Source organism: Lepisosteus platostomus, chromosome 5 (assembly GCF_059453375.1).
Source record: "Lepisosteus platostomus isolate fLepPlt1 chromosome 5, fLepPlt1.hap1, whole genome shotgun sequence".
Classification (NCBI taxonomy): domain Eukaryota; kingdom Metazoa; phylum Chordata; class Actinopteri; order Semionotiformes; family Lepisosteidae; genus Lepisosteus; species Lepisosteus platostomus.
Window position 1 is genome coordinate 33400897 of NC_142615.1, and position 13900 is coordinate 33414796.

Here is a 13900-nt window from a genome sequence, read left to right on the forward strand (position 1 = left end):
GTCTTCATCTACAGGCAGTGTATCGATGTGAGCTGTAGAGCTAGTGTCGGGGTTGCCATTCCTAGGAATATCCCTTCCTCTGTGACCCTGCAGGTTGTCCTGGGCCGCCTGTTGTACTCAACACTCTCTGCTATGCCCCGCCCTCCTCCAGTGCACCTGTGGATCGCTTCATTCCCTTCTCTGTGCCGGTCAAGTGCTCCTACAACAGGTAGGCAGGGCTCTGCTGCTGCTGCTGAGAAGCCGCTGGGAAAGTGTCCAGAAGCCCTTCATCCCTTCTGTCATGCAGGTTCCACTACTCCTACAAGGTTGGCTATGTCCCCACGTGGGCCAGGAGAAGGACCTTCTTCAAGGACCTGACGAACAAGCACAGCTTTGTGCTGCTCACCACCAACTGTAAGCTCCTTGAGCGAGTGGTTCCTCCTGCCTGCAGCGGGTGCTGTGTGCAGGTATAATGCTCTCTCTCTCTCGCTCTCTCCTAAGGATGAGTACTTCCTGGGTCAGCCCATGTACTTCCAGGCCACTGCCTACTTTGCCACAGTGGAGCAGAGGCTGTACATCCACTCGTGTTACGTAACGGAGAAACTGGACCAGCACTCCAAGCCCCGTTTCCCTGTGATCGACAACTTGGGGTATGGCCCCTTCTGGGAGGGGAGGTGGGCAGGAGCCCTGAGAGCCTGCAGAGGTTCATCCTTGTCCTTGTCCCCAAGTGCATGGTGGACAGCAAGGCAGATGGCTGCCTGTCCAGGTTTGTCCCCTCCAAGCAGAAGGATGTGCTCCGCTTCACGATTGATGCCTTCCTCTTCCAAAAGAAGCTGTCCAGGAAGGTGCTGCTCTCAAAGGCCGCTCAGCCTTCCTGCTCTACTGATCCATGGTCTGCTTTCACATCCATGATCTAGATGTAAACCAGACTGTGGCAGCTGTAGTGCCTAGAGCTGCCAGCTTGCCTTCACTGATGGCAGAAGGTCCTTCTCTGTCCCTCTATTGGCCTTGATCCCTTAATGCTGTGACTTTCCCTCTTGCAGCATGAAGTGACTGAGCTGTACATGCACTGTGTCATGGCTGTGGCTCCTGCTAAAGCAACACCAGGGACCAAGTCCTGCACCTACAACAGGGAGGCCAAGAGGTACTTCTGCAAGGAACCTGCTGAGGGTGCTCTGGGACATGCCAGGTGGAGGCCTCACCTGTCCTCCTCTCCTCCAGGTGGGAGGAGCTGTATGGTGACCATGAGGTCTGTGCCTGCTGTGAGTCCAGGTGTGCTGGCAGCCGGAATGAAGGTGGGTCTGGTTCTCTATCCCTTGTGGATGCATCTCTGCCCAAGAGACAACCATGCTTGGACAACTGAGGAATGATCCCATGCTGGACAAAGGGACTGTTTAGATGAGTAGCATCACTGTGGGACTCTGGGTATAGCGGATCCCTCACTCCTGGGTGCTGCTTGTCCACAGGTACCAGGAGCCTGGTGACCAGCAGTCGGGTGGCTGTGGCACCAGTAGAAGCTCCTCTGGATGTGGGAGCTGACTGGACTGAGGATGAGGAGGGAGACCCTCAGAGCACCAGTGAGGATGTGGAGGGAGCAGAGGACTTTGGAGATGTTGGCCAGTGGACAGGTAGGGTCTGGCAGGAGCTCCTGTAGGGGTGGGTGTCCTGCAGTGTAGCTGCATTGTTCTCCTTCTTCCTCCCCAGGTGCCTGAATGAAGGCTCCAGCCTGGCCCTTGTGACTCTCCTGCCTCCACTTGCCTTGTAATGGCAACATCTCAATAAAGCTGTGAAAGACCCTTCTGCTTGCCCTTGTTTCTTTATGGTTTATAGGTTTGAATGGGGTGGAGAGATTCAAGGAAAGTGAGACCCATTAATCAATGGAAGTATTTGTGGGGGGGGGTTCCCCTTTCAAGAATGCTTCTTGTATTGCTGCCAATGAGGACTGAAAATGTCTGGAGTAATAAAGCATTGTACTGGGCAAAGATGGCTGCATTATTCCTTGGGCAGGGCAGTGTGACTTTTTTTTTTTACTGTGGGAGAGACAGAGGTGTTCAACATACTGGAATTCCTCCCATTTCCGAGAGGGGTAGTGCTTATGGAGTGTGAGTTGCTACTGTAGTGCCCAGTAAGAGTGAGATCTGGTGTCCTATTCTAGGCTGCACAAACTGTCTAAAATAAACACAAGGAAGGAATTGTCAACAGGGGCTTGGTGTAAAGTAGGCCTTCCCTTCCTTAGCAGAGGAACGATACTGGTGCACAAACATCAGTGAATAATGGTGCAGTTAGAATCTTGGAGGTCTTGTCTTATGGGTGTTGGTTTCACAGCAGTGGTATTGGACAGTCATGAGAAGTATTAGGATTGAGACTGGAGATCCCAGTACTTGACTGGGAAGACAGGTGTTCACAACCACCCCTACCAGCAGCACAGACTGTGTAGATTGAGCCTGAACGCTTACTACACAAAGCCTCTCCCCTGTTTCAGTGTCCCATGTCATGAATTTCAAGTGAATCCTAGTCTCCCTTTGTGACTACCTATAATTTGCACAAATCCTGCTGGCCCACTAACACTGTTAATTTTTAGCCCTACTGCACTGCCCTATTAAAGCTTCAAGGATTTAGGATAAACTATTTTATATAATGGTTCCAAAGGTGGCTTCTCAAAGTACTTGACATAATTACAATTAGAATACACAGGATAAAACAGTTCCAATAGACAGAGGAGACCATGGATAGTGGTACTAAGGAAAGTAGAAGCAGAGGGGTAAAGAATGGAACCAGTTCAGTAAACGCTCTTCTACAGAAGAAGGTGTTGAGTCTGAATTTGAAGGAGTTTAGGGAAGGTGACTCTGGTATCCTTGGGGAGAGAGTTCCAGAGCTTGGGTGCATAACAGGAGAAGGCCTTGTCACTCATACAGTGTAGACGGGCTTGGGGGACAGTTAGGAGACCAGAATAAGAAGAGCGAAGGTTATGAGGTGGGGAGTAGGGTGATAATAGATCAAACTGCTACTGAGGTGCAACTGAAATGTGACGGCATGCTCTACAATTTATGCAAGAAAGGGTAATGTTAGGCTTTTATGGACCGTTGGTACAACAGCAGTGCTCAAGGATTCATTTCTAATATTGAGGACAATGGGTTATATACCCATCGTTCTTATCAAAGGATCAGAGACCTTTTGCTATATAAAAAGACTACTTTCCACCACTAATTTATACAGGTTTGGTTCATTTGGGTTTTATCAGTTAAACATTTAAGTGAAGTCATTGTCCTGCTCGCAGCCGAGCCTGACACACGGTACCGTCTGGTTTCTGTCGCTGGGCGCTCACCCTGCGGTCCATATGGGTCCTAATGCTCCAGTATACGGTAGTGGCAATTTCCCTAAGGAAACAAATACTCCACATTAGTCTGAATGCCACATTCTTCATTGGTCCCATAACATCACAGAAATATAAAAACAAAACTACTCACTCTTTAATCTCGTCTAATCCAAGACGCACCAAATATCACAGTCTTCTTTTAACACGCGTGCTGTGATTCCTCTATGTAGCAGAAATGACAACCGAGGAGCCGAGAGATCATTTCAGCATTTCGCGTCTGAACGGAAAACACAAACGACCAACTTGGAATGACTTGCTTTTGACGCTTTTCAAAGCGTTCTTTGTGCACTACAACTGCGCCACCAAGCAAACTACATAAATATGAGAAAACACGCAAGAGAGTTGTCACTCAGAGTGTCGAAGGGTCGATGTATACTGGGGCTCAGTTGAAATACAACGTCAGGACTTTTCCGAATTATGTCACACAAAGAGAGCACAGCCTTTTCCGCCCTGCCACATGTAACTTGGTAACTCGCAGTGATCGTATAGTGGTCAGTACTTTGTGTTGTGGCCGCAACAATCTGGGTCACGGCAGAATAGGGGCGTCTGCTTTTACTACTTGCACGAATGAAGGCAAAAAAAAGCCAATCGATGTGAACGAACAGCGCTTTGCAGAGGAGTACTGCCTGACTGGATTGTTGATGAACGACAGAGGCCACTCCGACCTCTTCTCGGTTTTCTTCAATGACTTATGAAGGATCTTCTTCACATTCGCCCATGCAGGGGAAGCCAGTTACACCAAAGCAAATGCAGGAAAGTGCATTTCAAGCAGAGACCAGGAGGGACTTGTTTACTTCGAGAGTGGTCGGAGAATGGAACAATGCGCCCAGCCCTGTTGCTGGAGCCGATTATTGATGAGATCTTGGGCTCACTAAGAGGCCCCCGCTGGATGCTAATCTTTCTGTTGTTCTTGCAGGTCCTGCGCTGCTTTTGAGCCGACAGAGCTCATCCTGGTCTGTCGGCACAGCCCAATTGCAAATGATCGGCTCCGCGTACAGAAGGAACGTGCGTTTGGTACAAGAGTGCATGAAGGCACTGGAAATACATTGGGAACAAATGACCGGTCGCTCAAGACCTCTGTGAAGTACAGGAGCATGCAAAACGAGGCTGTTTCCGCCCGGTCTCGATCCAGGGACCTTTCGCGTGTTAGGCGAACGTGATAGCCGCTACACTACAGAAACCTGCAGGGACTGCTGCTGGTGTCTCGCTTGCGTTCCGGGCTGAGAAAGGGACGCGTCACTTTAGGCAGGGGGCGCTGGAGAGAGGAACAAAGGGCGCGATGAAACAAAATGCCGAAACCCGGGATCAAACCAGGGACCTTTAGATCTTCAGTCTAACGCTCTCCCAACTGAGCTATTTTGGTGGTGCGCAGAGCCCACAGCCACCTGCTCCAGCTTTCCTGTGTTGCGGCATGAGCGCACCAAGAGTAGCGGGAGAGTGTTGCAGGAACGTCACTCAGAAGGAAAGCCACCCAGGTGCGCCCTCTGAGCTCTGTCCAGCGCATCTTCCTCGCATGAACTCCTGCCTGCGACGGGCAGGAAACAATTATCAAGAACAGAACGACACCCCATGGGTGTCTCATGACCACACCTTAGGTTGTGACATGTGCAGGTGTGAGGGGTTGCCGGGCTACTTTGGAGCAGAGCTTGGGCGGAGGGGGGGCGGGATAGCAGACAAAGAGGTGACACCTCAAGGTCTGCACGATCACAGCTCTCCGCTGCCCCAGGCTTCCGCTCGATAAGCTACTGGACACACCCGCCCCTCCTCACACAGACCGTGGAAAAGCCCCCGAGAGGGAGGGCTCTCTCTTCCTCCCAGGAGCTCTTGGACACGACGCACAGACAGGGCGCGGGGACCTGCCGCCTGCAAACACGGCTCCAGGCAGGACTCCACTCCGCAGGAGACGCAGAGCAGAGGAGATGGGGGCAGCTTAGCTCCTGTGCAGAGACCTGAGCTGTTGTTGCTGCGGACGCTGTCTTTTCTGCACTCGGGGTAGGAGTGAATGTTGAGTTGCCCTTAGAAATGAAGCAGAGCACTTCAACGGCACGGGTGTGTGTGTGTGCGTGCGCCCTGGTGATTCTGGGAGACGGATCGAACCTGGGCTAAAAGAGAGGGGGCTTAGCCCTCTTCCATTTGCTAGTTCAAAGTTGTACAACCCATTTGTATCTGCTAGGCGGCGCAGTCGTCGTCCACAAAGAAGGCTTTGAAGAGCGTCAAAGGCAAGTCATTCCGAGTTGGTCGTTTGTGTTTTCCGTTCAGACGCGAAATGCTGAAATGATCTCTCGTCTCCTCGGTTGTCATTTCTGCTCGTAAAGGAATCACAGCACGCGTCGCCTTCCAGCACGCTGGGTCGGGACACGATGCCTGGGGTCGGAGCGTGCGATGTCTTCCTCGTTAGTATAGTGGCAAGTCTGTCACGCGGGATACCGGGGTTTGATTCCCCGATGGGGAGTAGCTTTTCTTTCACCTCCTTAGAGAAAGGACTGCCTTTCACTTCTCTGTTTTCTTTCACAGCGTCGTTCACCTTTTCATTGCTCTCGCTTTCAGAGCCTCCGCACGGCACACGACTCGACATCAGGAAGCACACTGAAGTGAAAGCAGGAAGCGCTGCAACATGCACTGTGCAGATCCCGCCACACTAAGAGGTGAGTGGGTCTGTTCGATGCACAAAGAACGTTTTGATAAGCGTCAAAGGCAAGTCATTCCGAGTTGGTCGTTTGTGTTTTCCGTTCAGACGCGTGTAAGAAAAAAACGGCTCAGGGACGCCAAATATGTAACTATAGTGGCTCTCTGAAGGCACCAGTTCTGTAGGGTTTGGGCATTTACTGAGACAATTATTAATTGTAGCAGTAAATCACAAAGTTGATTCTTTTGATGGCTTTAGAATCCAACCATGCGACATAACTCAAACAACGCACACACACAGGTACTAATACACGAGGATACATTTATTAATACATAGAATATGCATATAAAACTAACAGATCTTATCGAGAGGGTTATCAGAATACAAAAGGTATATATTCAGTCAGTTACAAAGAGTTACACATATCAAGAGGACATACGTTCAGTATATCATTCATTAAGATCGTTTCATAAATGAACTTGGTTATAACTTCTACATTAGATACTTAAAACAAGTACATAACTCTTAGGAATTCAATTGATATCAACTGGTTGGGATAACAATTGAATTCTCGAGCTGTAATGCATTGAAGTTGAATACTCATCCAATTTCTGGGGATTCAGATCTCCTGCAGACACAAGGAAACAGTTGCAGGCTGTTGCTGTCCAATCCGCGCTGTTTGGCTCGGTGCCAGGCTGTGCTGTGCGGCTTGCGACGGTGCGCTGCTGATGCTCACTGTTGGCTTTAACTAGCAAAGTTTGTGAACAGGAGAAAAGATGACTGTGGGTCCCAGCAAGTCAGGAAGAGGACTGGTTCATTCCTGATGAAGAGCTAGTTCTGAATAGTGATTCAGCTGTCCACAGTTCCGACCTGTTCACGAGGCCTGCTGCTGGTGCTAACCTCGGGTGGATCCTCTGGTTACTCTCTGGCAACCTCCGCTCTAGACTCTTAGAACAAAGGAAAGTTCTGGCACTCGGACACACTGGCCGTTCCGTGGTTGTCCGGGCTGAGTCTCAGGATGGTCAAGAGGCGCTCTGCGAGAATGTCCTGCCCTTGGGGGCCTTCTGCTCCTGGTCTGTCTTGCCCTGGAATTCTCCTTTGAATTCCCTTTAGAACAGTCCACAGAATCCTCTCCAGAATCTTCCTGAATCTTACTGAATCTCTGTGTTGCCTGTTTTTACCTGGAGGAATTTCGGCTCGTTGATTGGCTGAAAGTTCCATGGGCATCAGAGTCCCACGTGGGTTACTCGGCCCTACCAGTCCCTGATTGGTTGATCAAGGTGAGATATGAGTCACTTACTCCTGACACTTAGGAATGCAGTCCAGATGTCCAACTCGCACTCCCTAGACAGATAGGCACCAATGGATTACCATTGATCATGATAGCCAGGCTTAGCTAAGTGCATCCCCCTTTGGGAGCTGTCCTTATCAAAAGAAAACATCTTAAATCAGCCTGCATGAATAGTTTCTCTGCGGCTGCACCACAGAGATGAACAGAGAGATGAGGCCTAATTTGGGAAAGCTCAGAACACTTAATTCTTTCTTATTAATAAGCCTCGCCGCTACATATCCCCCCTTTTTGAAGGTCACGAGGTCCAGAGGCATTGTTGCCTTCAAAACAAAACAGAGTTAAGTGATGTCCCTTGCAATTAGAACTTTAACCTTAAATGTCCACATTACTCCTCGAGAATTCATACCGGAACCAGCATTGGATACAAACAGGATGAATAACATCTGGATATGTATAAACACGGTAGGAGACATTATCTCAGTCTAGGAATTAAACATCAGGAAGCTCACTGTCAATATCTGATACTTCTGTAGTAGATATTTGGGGAGAAGTCACTTCCTTTCTTTTGACATGCTACCTTTGACTCATTTGTGCTACCCGGAGTACATCTTGATGTGAGAGTACATCATTCAGAGTACACTGTCAGTCATGATCCAGCTACCTGGCAGTAGTGTTACAATAACAACTGTTCCTGTTCCCAGCCCCCGATAAACCACAACACCTGTGTTGGGTATCTGCTAGGGTGGTTTGGAGGTTTGTTCCATTAAAGCAAACTAACTACCTGTACCTCTTCAGGGGTTACTGTTTCTTGGATTTCTATCCAATTCAATAGTGTGGCACCTGAAGGCATCCATGACCTCAAGTTTGGTCTTATGTTAGTGTTAAGTTACCATGCTGTACTATGATCTCCTCGGGAACTTACAGGAAAACTATTGGTTAGGTAGCTGCATTGTGGTAGCTGTATCATACCTGTCACAAGTCATAGTGTCAGTTAAATGTGGTGTGCTGACCAGCCATTTACTTCCCACCTGCTCTTCATGGGGTTCATTAACCTCCCTCTGCTCGTTAGTAGCTTTACACCCTTCATTGGTGAATCGTTTAGACACAGCCAATGGATAGCTTTGGTAGCCATACCCATCTCAAGATTTGGAACCGAATTCAATCTTGGATTGCCTTCTGAGTGAGCTATGAACGATGGGGTTAACTGGGGTTAAAAGAGTGGAATCAAGTGGGTTTGGGAATTGTGCCATGGTTAGACTGGCTACAGTGGCACTAAACTCCCTTAACAGGTCTTGTGTCAACATTCTGGGCTGTTGCACACAAGCACAAACCCACTGTATAACACCAACAATCATGTCCACTGGTTGGGGAATAAGGTTTAACCCTGTTGCATAGGAAGTTGCCTGTAGGGTTTTCCCTAAGCTTTCCAACTTTTGCTGCTGTTGATACAGTCTGTCACTACCCTCATGGCATCTCTGACACCTGCCTTCTTGGGGCAGTCAGGGTGAGAGTGCCAGTAGCAAACAAACCTACCAGAAATAGCAAATGCACAACAGTGGAGGCATCAGTCCTCCCAAAAGTCTTCTCGGGTGGCTAATCTCATTCATCTCCTTCTGAGTGACTGTCGCCTTTCTAAGCTGGCGCAGCATGTACATGGTGTCTTTCTCAGTATGCCCTGTGGCATCTTGGGCACCAACATCCTGGAAATCTGGGGAGATCTAACGCAGCTGCTGATGCTGCTCCTCCTTTTCCAGGGCATCTGCTTTTTCGATTTCTTCATGCCTGTGCTCTAGGAACCCTGCAGGGGGCGGTGCAGCGGTGGAGCATGCCTGACCCTCGTCTGAGAGGTCATCTGGAGCACCTGAGTGATCTGGGATTGTTATCCCATTCTCACTGTTCAGGTCCACCCTGCACACCTCCTGATTGAGGAATCCCTCTATCGGGATGTTTACAACCGTTCGCTGGGGGTAGGTGTAGGACACCTGCTCACTCCCCCCTTCCCTCGCTAGGGGTTCAGGGAGCTGCCCCAGCACTGGGATAGCTAGTTCACAGTCTTTGAACTCACTATCACTCACCAGGCCCATGTCAGTGCAGGCAGGGATTCTGACATCCCTCTTTGCGATGTCCTGCACTGGCAGGCGGGTGACTTGACCATCCAGCTCCAGTCTGGGTGAACCACTGTTGGTCAGACTCAGACTGACAGACTGAGCTGGTGGCTTTAAGAAAACCAGCTCGGCTTTCATTCCTTGTCCCTTCTGGGGGACTGGGTGTGTTGGCAACCCTACCGTTGAGGCAGGAACAATCAGGTCAGTCTCACTCACTACCTGGTAGTTGTGAGAAATAATGTTACCTGACTGCAGGTTCCCTGGGTCACAGCAGAGCGAATCGGCATCTGGGATCAGGTGTGTACACAGCGCAGTAGTCTCAGCGTCCAGCTGGACCTCCTGTCTAACCTGTGAATGTTGCACCAGGGGCACCTGGTGGTGGCCCCGTGACAGCTGCTCAAGCAGATCCTCACTAATAGAGGACCTCTCAGGGCTAAGGGTGAGGGCCACATCACCAACCTGCTCTCTTGCCATCTGGATCCCTTCCACCACTGCAGGGTGGTGGTCCTGACCCCTCTTGGGTGCCAGGGTGCACAGGGAAAGCTCCTTTTCATCGCCAGGTGGGGAGATCTGCTCCTCTTTAGGGATGTAAAAGGTGTGTGCTTTACCTGGTGGATCAGGCGGCCGCTTGGAGCACGGCTCCTGTGGCATGGAGGCTGTTGGGACCTTGGCCGGGACACGACTTCCCTGTATATCCAGGGAACAAGGAAATATTTTTATTTCTTGTCCAGAGGGAACAGAAGGAATCTCCACCTGGGCTTCTGTGTTCGATGGGCACTGTGTGAGCACAGTCTGCCTCTTGGCCCCCCCTTTCCTTCTGTACAGAAGGCTTAGGAGCCTTGACCTGTTTCCACACCTTGCCTTTCTGGTGATCCACCAAAGGTTCCTCTCTGAGTCGCATGCCCTTTTCTTTTTCTACCCGTTTGAGCTTGCCATGTGACATCAAACACCTCTCAACCTCAGTGTCAATCAGTGTCTCACTGTGTAAGACATCTCCCATGGCAGCCTCGAGGTAAAAGCTTCCTGCTTTTCCTCTGTGTTTTACTGCCTGCTCTGTGACTTCAGGGGTGGAGTCAGCACTCACTTGGGAGTGGCTGACCTCACCAGGCAGGAACCCTTCCGCTCAATCAGATAGACTGAGGGAGGGAGAGGGGGCGGGTCTCCGCCTCCTCCAGTGGAGAGTATCAGCTCATTCACGCTTCCGGCAGCCTTGGGGAGCGGTTGTCCCTGTCCTAATAAAGCTTGTTCAAGCCTGGCCAGGCGGGCGGCTACTGAATCCTTTTGTTCAGCTTTATCTAGCCCTTTCCCTCCCCCGGTGTTCTCATGGCACTTAGGACGCTGGGTGCGGTCCTGTGTGCCTGCTTTGGAACGGGGCTTAGCCAGCTCAGGTGCCTGTGCTCCTTCAAGCAGGGGGGAATTAACCATGCTGGCTCTGACGGAAAACACAGTCACTTTAACAGCTTTTTGCTCAGAGCGACTTTGGACATCATACTCCCAGGGTTTCTGCACGAATCTCTTAATATCAGTCATTTTCATGGTCTGTGCATCTGTATGCATTAAGATCATCTTTCTGACTGACGGGTGGAGATTTGCAATGAATAAACCCTTGAAATGTGTGTTCGCCCTGCAAAATAAGTTCGTCTAAGTCTCTCGTAATATTCGCGAGGGGACTCTGCTCTCTCGTGCTTAATGTTAAGTGTGGCGTCTATCGCGGCAGTCGGGTCAATAAACGCACTGTTTTCTTAGATAAGTGCTTGACATAGCTGCTCAAAGTCATTACAGACTTCTTTCATCTGCCTAGCCATCCACTCATGTACAGCTCTGCTGGTAGTTTTCCTGACCTGAAACACTTTCTCCTGTTCTGTGGCGTTTGGCAGGTACTGCAGGGTATACCTGAGGTCTTGAATATAACTCTCGATATTATTCTCTGACACTGCGGACCGGGGTAAAGTAAGCTTGAAGTTGGAAAACGATTTTGGCACGCCTGTAGCGCTTTCACGAAATCTCTTAGAGTTACAAAAACACTTGCTTTGTGTATAAAATACATTGTGGATGATTTCTCAGCCTTTACTTTTTCGTTTTTATGACATTTTTTTGACCAAGCACGAATATGCTTTTGTCCATATCTCCGTAATGGAAGCACAGAACGCCTTCAAACCAAAAGCATTTTAAAGACCACGACTTGTGGATATTTCCACAGCCTTTACATCAATCTATCGGTGAGCTAATTATCTTTTTTTAAACCTCCGGTTTTTCATCGATGCGTAATTACGCACGAACTGGAACCCGGGGGACCGCTGTGTGCACACGTTCACAAAGCAAGAAATACTGTTCAATACGGCTTCATGCGAAAAACCCGTATATGACCATAGGAAGCAGAACAGCGCGGTCTCCAATTACCCAGACTGTAAGCACGGGAATAAAGCTTTGTTTGATTTCTGAAACCCTTCCTTTACGTCCTGTTTTCATTCAGGTAAGGGTCAACTATATTGAAAATACTACTGACAGCAGGAAGATTAAAATATTCTTTACTCAGCAGCTTATTAAAAACAGCTCCCATGATGTTCAAACCGATTTTTTACACAGAACACTGACACAGCTTTGTGTTCTGAATCTCTTTTTCTCTTGCTTTTATTTAATGTGGCACAATGCACTGGGATAGGGGTATTCTGTTCACAAACCAATAGCATTTAAACCACAGCACCCACAATGCTGCAGGTAAGTGTTTTGCTCACTAAGCAGGTCATCTGACTATTCCCAGCTTTGTTTTGGGTTATGGAACCTTTATTTTTTTATGATTTTCTGAAGATAACACTACAGGTGGGATGGGTGGGTTGTCTTCATGGCTCAATAGCATTTCAAATACAGCACCCACACTGCTGAAACCAAGTGTTTTACACACCAGACAGGCCCCCGAACCTCATACAACCTTACTGTGGCTGTGGCCCCTTTCTATATTTTGTAATGAGTTTCTGAAGATAACACTACAGGTAATACACTGGGACAGGTGGGTCGTCTTCATGGCTCAATAGCATTTCAAATACAGCACCCACTCTGCTGAAACCAAGTGTTTTACACACCAGACAGGCCCCCAAACCTCATACAACCTTACTGTGGCTGTGGCCCCTTTCTTTATTTTGTAATGATTTTCTGAAGATAACACTACAGGTAATACACTGGGACAGGTGGGTCGTCTTCATGGCTCAATAGCATTTCAAATACAGCACCCACTCTGCTGAAACCAAGTGTTTTACACACCAGACAGGCCCCCGGACCTCGTACAACCTTGCTGTGGCTGTGGCCCCTTTCTTTAATTTTTTATGATTTTCTGAAGATTACACTACAGGTAATACACTGGGACAGATGGGTCATCTTCATGGCTCAATAGCATTTCAAATACAGCACCCACACTGCTGAAACCAAGTGTTTTACACACCAGACAGGCCTCCGAACCTCATACAACCTTACTGTGGCTGTGGCCCCTTTCTTTATTTTGTAATGAGTTTCTGAAGATAACACTACAGGTAATACACTGGGACGGGTGGGTCGTCTTCATGGCTCAATAGCATTTCAAATACAGCACCCACTCTGCTGAAACCAAGTGTTTTACACACCAGACAGGCCCCCGAACCTCGTACAACCTTGCTGTGGCTGTGGCCCCTTTCTTTATTTTGTAATGAGTTTCTGAAGATAACACTACAGGTAATACACTGGGACGGGTGGGTCGTCTTCATGGCTCAATAGCATTTCAAATACAGCACCCACTCTGCTGAAACCAAGTGTTTTACACACCAGACAGGCCCCCGGACCTCGTACAACCTTGCTGTGGCTGTGGCCCCTTTCTTTAATTTTTTATGATTTTCTGAAGATTACACTACAGGTAATACACTGGGACAGATGGGTCGTCTTCATGGCTCAATAGCATTTCAAATACAGCACCCACTCTGCTGAAACCAAGTGTTTTACACACCAGACAGGCCCCCGAACCTCGTACAACCTTGCTGTGGCTGTGGCCCCTTTCTTTATTTTTTAATGAGTTTCTGAAGATAACACTACAGGTAATACACTGGGACAGGTGGGTCGTCTTCATGGCTCAATAGCATTTCAAATACAGCACCCACACTGCTGAAACCAAGTGTTTTACACACCAGACAGGCCCCCTAACTATATATAACCTTGCTGTGGCTGTGGCCCCTTTCTTTATTTTTTTATGATTTTCTGAAGATAACACTACATGTAATACACTGGGACAGGTGGGTCATCTTCATGGCTCAATAGCATTTCAAATACAACAGCCACACTGCTGTACCCAAGTGTTTTACACACCAGACAGGCCCCCGAACCTGGTACAACCTTGCTGTGGCTGTGGCCCCTTTCTTTATTTTTTTATGAGTTTTTCAATATGGCACCATTAGACAGGCGGTACATGGGGATAGTATATCGTGCTCTTCACGAGTCAATAGCTCTTCAAGCACAACAGCCACAGTGCTGCAACCAGGTGTTTTACACACCAGACAGCTCCC

At 48.8% G+C, this 13900-nt stretch overlaps 3 long non-coding RNA genes across 3 annotated transcripts; all 3 read left to right on the forward strand.

Annotated features, from left to right (window-relative positions):
* Nucleotides 1–123: 123 nt before the first annotated feature.
* LOC148665667 (uncharacterized) lies at nucleotides 124–621 on the forward strand. The gene is made up of 3 exons (XR_015936911.1): nucleotides 124–208; nucleotides 287–393; nucleotides 487–621. It is a non-coding gene; the product is annotated as an uncharacterized LOC148665667 (long non-coding RNA).
* Nucleotides 622–712: 91 nt separating this feature from the next.
* LOC148665668 (uncharacterized) lies at nucleotides 713–1365 on the forward strand. Its single transcript, XR_015936900.1, has 3 exons — nucleotides 713–824; nucleotides 1023–1123; nucleotides 1201–1365. It is a non-coding gene; the product is annotated as an uncharacterized LOC148665668 (long non-coding RNA).
* An 83-nt stretch (nucleotides 1366–1448) lies between these two features.
* On the forward strand, nucleotides 1449–1775 carry LOC148665669 (uncharacterized). Its single transcript, XR_015936896.1, has 2 exons — nucleotides 1449–1607; nucleotides 1684–1775. It is a non-coding gene; the product is annotated as an uncharacterized LOC148665669 (long non-coding RNA).
* The last annotated feature ends 12125 nt before the right edge of the window (nucleotides 1776–13900 follow it).